We start from the raw sequence: 10,632 nt of genomic DNA, 5'->3' as shown, positions 1-10,632 counted from the left end.
CTTATCCCTCTCTGTCCCGCTGTGGTCCTCCAGCTGCTTGCTCACATGCTCTCTCTCTCTCCCTCAAATAAACAAAATCCTAAAATCTTAAAAAAAAAAAAAAAAAAACTTGTTTTGTGCTCTAACTTATCTATCCTGGAGAACATTCCATATGTAATTGAAAAGCATGTGATGTTTTTGCTTTTAAGTGGAATGCTATGTGTATGTCTGTTAAGTTCATCTACTCTAAAGTAACATTTAAGGTTAGTGTTTTCCTACTGATTTCCTGTCTGGATGACCTATCCATTGATGAAAGTGGGATGTTAAAGTCCCCTGCTGTTATTGTACTGATGGCTATTTCTCTCTAAATATCTCTATAATTTTTCTATAAATATCTGCTTTTTATATTTACGTTGGGTGTATATGTAATTACAGTGTTGATAAACAGGTCAGTCCAGCAATGGCCTTTGTTTTTTATTACAATTTTTACCTATTTTGTCTGATATAAATATATCTATCCAAGCTTTCTTTTGGTTCAGCATTGAATTGATGAACTATCTTTTTCCATCCCTTTACTTTCTGTCTGTATGTCCTTATATCTGATGTAATCTACTCTAGGTAGCATATGGTAGGGGTCTTATTTTTTATCCATTCAGCCAAACTATCTATATGATTGGAGGATTTAGTCCATTTACATTTAATTATTGATAGGTATGTACTTACTCTCATTTTGTTGTCTTCTTTGTTCTTTGTTCCTTTTCTTGTTCTCTTGTGATTTGATGATTTTCTCTAGTGTTGTGTGTGGATTCCTTTGTTTTTTGTGTATGTACTATAGATTTTTGCTTTGTGGTTACCCTGCAATCTACATAAAACAACTTAAAACCGTCTCTTTTAAGTTAATAACTACTTAAGTCAGAAAACATTCTAGAGGTGCCTGGATGGCTCAGTAGAACGGGCAGCTGACTTTGGCTTAGGTCCTGATCTCAGGGTCCTGAGATCAAGCTCTGTGTCTGGCTGCTCCTTCGGTGGGAAGTCTGCTTCTCCCTGTCCCAGCTTGTGCTCCCTCATATGCTGTCTCTCAAATATTTTTTTTAAAGAACAAATTCTAAAGCACTGCACTTTTATTCCATCCACCCTTGTTTTATGTTTTTGATGTCCAATCTTTTTGTTTTTTCCCCCCACTTTTATTGAGATATAATTGACATACAACAGTCTATAAGTTTAAGGTGTACAGAGTTATTATTTGACTCTTTTATTTACTGAAATAATTACCACAGTAAGTTTAGCTAACATTCATCATCTTTTAATGATGATGAAAAAAAAATATTTTGTTTTGTTTTGGTTTTCCTTGTGATGAGAACTCCTGGCATATACTCTTCTAACAACTTTCAAATATACCATACAGCAGTATTAACTGTAGTTATCATGATGTACATTCTGTTCTTTGTATTTATTTGTCTAATAGTTAGTTTATACCTTTTACCATCTCTATCCATTTCCCCCTCTCCAACCCCCCACCCCTGATAACCACATATCTAATCTCTTTTTTCAATTACTTTTTTAAAAAATACTATTTGAAATCCTACAGTATTTGTCTTTCTCTGACTTACTGGACTTAGCATAATGCCTTCAATATCCATCCAGTTTGTTGTAATGACAGGATTTCCTTTTTATTGGCTATATTATATTCTATTGTAAGTGTGTACCCCAAAATCTTTATCCATTCATCTGTTAGTAGGTATTTTGGCTGTTTCTGTATCTTGGCTCTTATAAATAGTGTAGCAATGAATGTGAGGTACACATATCTGTACAACTTGGTATTTTTATTTTCTTGAGAAAAATAAAAGTGGAATTGCTAGATCAGAGGGTAGTTATATTTTTAATTTTTTGAGCAACCTCCATACTATTTTCCATATGACTGTACCAGTTTACATCTTTACCAGGACTGCATAAGGGTCCCTTTACTCCACATTTACACCAATACTTATTATCTCTTGTCTTTTTGAGGATAGCTATTCTAACAGGTGTGCAGTAATACCTTGTGCTTTCGATTTGCATTTTCCTGACAGTTAGTGATAATGAGCACCTTTTCATGTAATGGTTGAACATTTGTATGTCTACTTCGAAAAAAGTGTCTATTTAAATTCTCTGCTTGGCGTGCCTGGGTGGCTCAGTGGGTTAAAGCCTCTGACTTTGGCTCAGGTCATGATCCCAGGGTCCTGGGACCAAGCCCTACATTGGACTCTCTGCTCAGCAGAGAACCTGCTTCCCCCTTTCTCTCTGCCTGCCTCTCTGTCTGCTTGTGATCTCTGTCAAATAAATAAATTAAATATTTTTTAAAATAATAAATAAATTCTCTACTCATTTTTAAATCTGATTGTTGGGGTTTTTTGCTGCCACGTTGTAGGAATTCTTTATATATTTTGAATATTAACCTCTTATCAGATATGAATTGCAAATATTTTTCCCATTTGGTAGTTTGCCATGTTATCGATGGTTTTCTTTGTTGTGGAGTTTTTTTATTTGGTGTAAAGAAGTTTATTGCTAATAAGTTTCTCTAGGAGGTTTTAGGCATTGGATTGATGTCTAATCCATTTTAAATAAGTTTTTGTCTCTGGTGTAAGATAGTGGTCTTATTTCATCTTTGGCATGTGGCTGTCTAGTTTTCCCAGCACCATTTACTAAAAAGACTATGCTTTCCCCATTGTATATTCTTAGCTACTTTGTCATAAATTAATTGGCCATATATGTAGGTTTATTTCTCAGCTGTCTGTTCCACAACCAATGTATCTGTTTTTCATGCCAATACCATACCGTCTTACTATAGCTTTATAATATAATTTGAAATCAGGAAGCATGATGCCTCCAACTTTGTTCTTAAGATTGCTTTGAAGGGTGCCTGGCTGGCCCAGTCAGTAGAGCATGTGACTCTTGATCCTGAGGTTTTGAGTTCAAATGTAAATCTTAATTAAAAAAAAAAAAAAAAGATTGCTTTGAATTTTTGTGGTCTTCTGTGATTCCATACAAATTTTAGGATTATTTCTTCTCTGAAAAATGCTTTTGGAATCTTAATCTACAGATTCAGTGTAATTCTTACTGTTTTCAATTGTATGGACATACCAAAAATAGTCTTCCAATCTGTGAGACACAATATATTTTCATTTACTTGTGTCTTTTTTTCCATCAATGTCTTAAAGTCTTCAGTATACAGATCCTCTACCTCCTTGGCTAAATTTATTACTAGATATTTTGTTCTTTTTGATGCAGTTATAAACAGGATTGTGAATTTCCTTTGGTAGTTTGTTACTAGAGTATAAAAATGCAACAGATTTTTAATATTGGTTTTTGTATTCTGTAACTTCAGAATTAATTTATTCTAGCAATGTGATATAGTCTGCATGGTTTCCTATATATAAATAATGTCATCTGTAAATCATGAGTCTTATTTTTCCAATTTATGTTTTTTGATGAGTTATTTCTAATTTTGAATATTGAACCTTATTAAGTACATGGTTTACAAATATTTTTCACCATTTTGTAGATTGTCTTCATTTTCTTGATCATTTGCTTTACCATGCATAAGTTTTTTACTCTGATGTATTCGACCTGTTTATTTTTTTATTTTGTTTCTTGTGCTTTACAAATCCTATCAAAAAACCATTGCTAAACCCCATATAAATTTATGGAGTTGGTTCATATGTTTTCTCTTAGGAGCTTTTGTGGTGTCTGATCTTAAATTTAAATCTTAATCCATTTTGTCAATTTTTGTGAGTAATGTAAGATAGAGGTGTAGTTTCATTCTTTTACATGTGAATATCAAATTTTCCCAGCACCATTTATTTGAGACTATCTTTTCTCCGTTGAATATTCTTGCCTTCCTTGTCAAATAACTAATTTATCTTATTTGCATAATTTTATTCCTGTATTGTCAATTCTGTTCCATTGATATATGTGTCTGTTTTATGCTAATACCCTACTGTTTTTAATAGCTTTATAATACTGTTTAAAATAGCTTTATAATATAGCTTGATATCAGAAAGTGTGACATCTCTGCCTTCTTCTTCTTCCTCAGGATTTCTTTGGCTATTCGGAGTCTACATAAATGGTGTTTCTATTTCTGTTAAAAAAAAAAAAATGCCATTGGAATTTTCATTAGGACTGCATTGAATCTATAGATGGCTTTGAATACTGTGGACATTTTAACAAAATTAAGTCTTTCAATCCATGAGAGTAAGACACATTTTCATTTGTGTCTTCTTTAATTTCTTTTCTTAATGTCTTGTTTTTAGTGTAAAGATTATTTCACTTCCTTGGTAAAGATACTCTTTTTTTTGAGAGAAGGTGAGAAAGAAAGGGTGGGGGAGGGGCAGAGGGAGAGGGAGAGAGAGAATTTTAAGCCCGCTCCATGCCCAGCATGGAGCTGGACATGGGGCTTGATCTCGTGACCCTGAGATCATGATGTGAGACAAAATTAAAGAGTCCAACATTTAACTGACTAAGCCACCCACATACCCCAAATATTCCTAAGTATTTTATTATTTGTGTTGCTATTGTAACTAAGATCATTTTCCTTACCTCTGTTTCTCCTTATTCATGTTAGTGTATAAAAATGCTGCTGATTTTTGTGTCAATTTTGTGTCCTGCAATTTTATTTATTAGATCAAACAGGTTTTTTTGGTGTAGTCTTTAGGATTTTCTGTATATATTATTTCAACTGCAAATAAAGCCAATTTTACTTCTTCCCTTCCAATTCTGATGCCTTTTATTTCTTTTTCCTTGCTCTGACTAGGACTTCCGGTAGTTGAAAAGGAGTAATGACAGTGGGCACTCATCTTATTCCTGATTTAAAGGAAGAAAAGTATTCAACTTCTCACTGTTGAGTGTGATGTTGGCTGTGGGTTTGTCATATGATGCACTTATTATTTTGAGGTATGTTCTTCTATGTCTAATTTGAGTGCTATCAAGGAGTGGTGAATTTTGTCTGTTTTTCTTGTATCTATTGAGATAATGTGATTTTTTTTCTTGCATCCTATTCACGTGATATGTCATTTTGATTTTGTAGATGTTGAAATATTCTTGCTTTCCAGGGATAAATCCCACTTCAACTTGGAGCATTATCTTTTTAATGGGCTATTGAATTCAGTTTGCTACTATTTTATTGAGAATTTTTACATCTATACTCATCAGAGTTACTGGTCTGTAGTTTTCTTACAGTGTCCTTTACTGACTTTGGTATTACGGTAATGCTGGTCTCCTAAACTGAGTTTCAAAGTGCTCCCACCTCTTCTATGTTTTGGAAGAGTTTGATAAGAATTGGTATTCCTTAAATGTTTGGTAGAATTGACCAATAGGCCCTCTGGTCTTGAACTTTTGTTGAGAGGTTTTCTCTTACTGATTCAGTGTCCTTGTAGTATTCCATCAGTTCAGTTGTTTTATGTCTTCATGATTTAGTCTTGATTGGTTGCATGTTTCTAGAAATTTATCCGTTTGTTCTGGATTGTCCAGTTTGTTGGCATAAAATTGTTCATAGTAGTCTCTTACAATCTTTTGTATTTCTGTGGGGATCAGTTGTAACATCTGTTTCATTTCTGAAACTGTTTTTCTCATGGTGAGTCTAGCTATGGGTTTGTTGGTTTTGTTCATCTTTTCAAAAAATAGCTCTTGTTTAAATTACCTTTTTTACTTTCTTTTTGGTTTCTTTCTTTCTTTTTCCATTCTGATCTTTGTTTTTTTTTTTCCTTCTATCTTTAGGTTATGTTTTTTTTTCTTACTCTAGCTCCTTGTGGTGTTAAGTTGCTTATTAGAGATCCTTCTTGTTTCTTGATGTATACACTTTAACACAATGAATTTCCCTGTTAGGACTGCTTTTGCTGCTCCCCATGCTTTGGTTTGTTTCCATTTTCATTGTCCAAGATAGTTCTTTATTTATCCTTTAATATCTTTATTGATCCATTGATTTTTTTTTTTTCCCAGAAGAGTGTTGTTTAATTTCCGTGTTCTTCTTGAGTTTTCCAGTTTTCTTTCCTGTATGGATTTCTAGTTTCATAGCACTGTGGTCAAAGAAGATACTTGATATGACTTCAGTATTCTTGAATTTGCTAACACAACATATGGTCTCTACTATAAAACATTTCATATGCACTTGAGAAGAATGTGTATTATGCTTTTGGAGGATAGAATGTTCTGTATATGTCTGTTAGATCCATTTGGCCTATGGGGTTATTCAAATCCACAGTTCCTTACTGTTTCTCTGTCTGCATGAACTGAGAATAGAGTTTAAAGTTCCCAATCATTATTGTATTTCTGATAATTTCTCCATATTGCTCTTTCATATTTTCTGTACACATTTAGATGCTCTAAAGTTGTGTATATAAATACTTACAAATGTTGCATATTCTTGATGGATTGATCCCTTTATTATTATATAATGGCCTTTTTTGTCTCTTTTTACCATTTCTAGTTTAAAGTCTTTTTTTCTAACTACCCTTGCCTTTTTTTTTTTTTAACATTTGCTTGAGATATGGTTTTTTATCTTTCACTCACAGTCGGTAAGTCTCTTTGCGGCTAAAATGAGTATCTCATAGGCAGCATATCTCTGGATTTTGTTTTTTAATCACTTCAGCCTTTCTATTTCTTTTGATTTAAAAACAATCCATTTATATAAAGTAATTATTGTTAATTACTGTCATTTTTTTTGTTTGTTTCTGGCTCTTTTGTGGATCCTTTGTTCTTATCCCATTGTCTTTTTGCATGTGTGTGTTTTGATGTCTTTTGGTATCAGTATGCTGACTTCTTATTTTTGTGTGTGTAATTACTACAGGTTTTTTCCCTTGTGGTTACCATGAAGCTTACACAAAATATCTTAAAAGTAAAACACCCTATTTTAAACAACTTAACTTTGATAACAATTCTATACTTTACCCTTCTACTCTTCTCCCCTTCATGTATTAGGTTAGTGATGTTACATGTTACACTTTTTTTTTTTTAATATTGTGTGTCTAATATCAGATTGTGATATTTAGGGCTATTTTCTGCTACATTTAGTTTTTAACTTTCAAACTGAAGTTATAAGGCAATTACACACCACCATTACTACATTACAGAATCTTAATTTGACTATGTATTTATCATTACCAGTGAGTTCTATGCTAACTTCTTATGTTTTTATGACTTTAGTTCTACTCAAAAAAAATCCCTTTGAAAATGTGTTTAAGGGTGTAAAGCAGATCTAGTCTTAATGAACTCCCTCAGCTTTTCTTTGTTTGGTAATCTTTACCTTGCTTTCATTTCTGAATGATGGCTTTGCTGAGTTTAAAATTCTTGGTTAACAGTTGTTTCCTTTCAATATTTTGAATCTGTCTTCCCATTCTTTCCTAGTCTGAAGAGTTTCTGCTGAGAAATTTGTACCTTTATGTGAGATGGGAGAGAGGGGTTCCCCATATTTAATTTCTCTTTTCCTTCTTTCAAAATTCTTTGAACTTGACAGTTTGTCATCTGTCTCAATATAGTCCTATTTGGATCCAACCTATTTGGGGTCCTTTAAGCCTCATGGATCTGGAAAACCATTTTTTCCCCTCAGGCTTGGGACATCTTTAGCCATTATTGCTTTAAATATACTTTCTGTCTCTTTCTGTTTTTCTTCTCTTTTTGTAATTCTATAATATGTGTAGTATTTCTTTCTATTGTGTCCAGCAGTTCCCATCACGTTTCTTCACTCTTTTTTCATTATTTTTTCTTTTTGCTCTTTTGACTGAATACTCTTGGATGTCCTGTCTTCTAGGTCATTGATTCTTTCTTCTGCATGGTTGAATCTTTTTTGAAGCTCTGAGTTCTGCAGTTCAGTCATTGTATTTTTCAGCTCTACTATTTTTGGGTTGTTTTGTTTTGTTTTGATGGTTTCTAGTTCTTTGTTGGACTTCTCATATTCTTTATACATTACTAATTTCATTTTGTTATCTGTATGTTCTTATTTATATGTTTATAAAACTTTTTAGAATATTATTCTGAATTCTTTGCTTTTTAATATGTATTCATTAACAACTAGAACTATAGTTCTAACTATATAACCAAAACTATGTAACTATACTTATACTTATTTTACTATTTTGTCTTTTAACCTTCATACTAGATTTATAAGAGATTAACCCACCACTTAATTTACTTCATTATTTATTCATTTATTTTAAAGACTTATTTATTTGACAGAGTGGGGGAACACAAGCAGGGAGAATGAGAGAGGAAGAAACTGACCTCCTGCTGAGTAGGAAGCCCAATGTGGGCCTCAGTCCCAGGACCCAGGGATCATGACCTGAGCAGAAGGCAGAGGCTTAATGACTGAGCCAACCCGTGCCTCTAACCCACCACTTTAAAACATCAAATTATGCTGAATTTGACTGTAAATTTACCATTACCAATGAGATGTATACTTTCACATATTTTCCTATTATTAATTGCACCTTTTTGTTTCAGCTTTAAGAAGTCCCTTTATCATTTCTTGTAAGTCCTATCTGGGGGTGATGAACTCCTTTAACTTTTGCTTGTCTGCAAAACGTTTTATCTCTTCTTCAAATAAAGGACAGCTTTGCCTGGTAGTGTATTCTTTGTTGACAGTTTTTTCTTGGAGTACTTTTCAAGCCAGAGGGGTGCTAAAAAATCTGTACATATTCTTATGTATGTCTCCTTCTATGTAACAAGTTTGTTTTCTCAATGCTTTTACTGTTCTCTCCTTGTCTTTAACTTTTGACACTATAGTCATAACATGTCCTGGTGTGAATTGCTAAATTCATCTTATTTGGAATTCTCTGGCTTCCTGGATCTGGATGTCTGCTTTGTTCCCCAGGTTAGGCAAATTTTCAGCCATTATTTCTCCAAATGTGTTTTCTGCCTCTTTCTTCCTTTCTTCTCTTTCTGGGAGAGGTGAGTTTTGGATTCTCCTCCATCAACATCTTGAGTCGACTCTTCCCCCAACTTTTCTTCTTAGGCAGATAGAAGAAGGGCTTAACAAAAAATATCAAGACATGGAACAGTTTCTCTTTATTCTTTTTTAAAATTTTTAAAAGGATTTATTTATTTGAGAGTGCATAGAGGAGGGGGCAGAGGAGGAGAGGGAGAAAGAATCTCAAGCAGACTCCCTGTTGAGCACAGACCCTAACTCAGGGCTTAATCCCATGACCCTGAGATAACGATCTGAGGCAAAAATCACAAGTCAGATGCTTAACTAACTGCGTCACCCTGGGACCCTCTTGATTCTTTTTTAAATTACAATTTTAGGGGCACCTGGGTGACTCAGTGGGTTAAAGCCTCTGCCTTTGGTTCAAGTCATGATGTCAGGGTCCTGGGATCGAGCCCTGCATTGGGCTCTTTGCTCAGCAAGGAGCCTGATTCCTCCTCTCTCTCTGCCTGCCTCTCTGCCTACTTGTGATCTCTGTCAATTACATTAAAAAAAAAAAAACTTTAAAAAATAAATTACAATTTTAAAACTTTGGGTAATAAATTTCCATTAAATTAAGCCTATAAATGGGACTGAATCTTTGTATTTGTACCTGGTAGCAATATTTGCTTGCCTGCTTTAGTTCATACCTACTACATGTCTATTGAACAAATGAATAACTAGGTTGAGTAATTATGCTATGATTTTTGCTGGCTGTTACCAAATGCTTTTTACAGTCAGGGGCCATTTCATTAAGTAGCAAAACGATGGGAACAAAGTTGAGTCAGAAGGATGCAGAAGGGCATAACAGGCATGGCAGAAAACTCTGTGCAGTGTTACCAAAAATTTGGGACCCATATCCCTACTATAATTTAAGATGTTCCTAAGTGGTAGATAGACCTGACATTAAATAACTTTGAATGCCATATAAAGAAATGAATTTCCCTTACAAAGGTCTTTAAGCTTTTAGAAAAACAGATGAGACTGTTTATCTCTTCCAGACTTGTCAATTTATCTCTCTTTCCTCTCCTTTTCTCTCTCCCCACCCCCTTTCTCTTCCTCCTTCCTATTTTCTTTCCTCCTCCTACTCATTTAACAAATAGTAAAGCTAGGGCTTAGAGCATTTGACAGAAGAACTGCCCAGCTAGAATTTACTAAAATTGGTTTAGTTTCATTATATTTACTTTTATAATATCTCAAGACAAGTGGTAGTGATTTGTCCCTTTATAGTAGTGACATAAATTTTCCTTTAAAAAATATATCAAAAAATATATGTATCCAGATTTTTGTAACTAGACCATTTAAGGAAAAAATATGCCAATAATACAGATGGTATGTAGATTTTAAAAGTAAAAATATGAAAGTAGTCCAGGACTGAAGTTGAGAATTTTTATGTAGGCCTCAGCAGAGTGCCTATGCTCCCTTGTTCTCTGGCCTAGAAAGTAAATGAATGCAGTCTTCCTTATTTTCTATGGCTGTTTCAAATTTTAATACGAGTAGTAAGAGAAAAATACTTTTTTTTTTTTTAAGTCTTTACAAATACTTAAGTTTTCTTTTCAAATCAGTCTTAGAGAAGTTTCAGTTAGAGCTTTATGGGATGCAGCTATTAAGGATAGCACCTCAGGGACACCTGGGTGGCTCAGTCATTAAGTGTCTGCCTTTGGCTCAGGTCATGGTACCAGGGTCTGGGGATTGAGCCCATCATTGGCCTCCTTGCTCACTGG

The 10,632-nt window shown here is 33.9% G+C and overlaps 1 long non-coding RNA gene across 1 annotated transcript; it reads right to left on the bottom strand.

Annotated features, from left to right (window-relative positions):
* Window positions 1-249: 249 nt before the first annotated feature.
* Window positions 250-9,576, bottom strand: LOC116585572. The gene is made up of 3 exons (XR_004283697.1): window positions 9,566-9,576; window positions 1,456-1,465; window positions 250-312 (listed from the first exon to the last, which is right to left on the bottom strand). It is a non-coding gene; the product is annotated as an uncharacterized LOC116585572 (long non-coding RNA).
* Window positions 9,577-10,632: the final 1,056 nt, after the last annotated feature.

The sequence above is a fragment of the Mustela erminea genome, chromosome 3 (genome assembly GCF_009829155.1).
Source record: "Mustela erminea isolate mMusErm1 chromosome 3, mMusErm1.Pri, whole genome shotgun sequence".
Lineage (NCBI taxonomy): Eukaryota > Metazoa > Chordata > Mammalia > Carnivora > Mustelidae > Mustela > Mustela erminea.
This window is presented reverse-complemented; position numbering and strand designations above follow the sequence as displayed.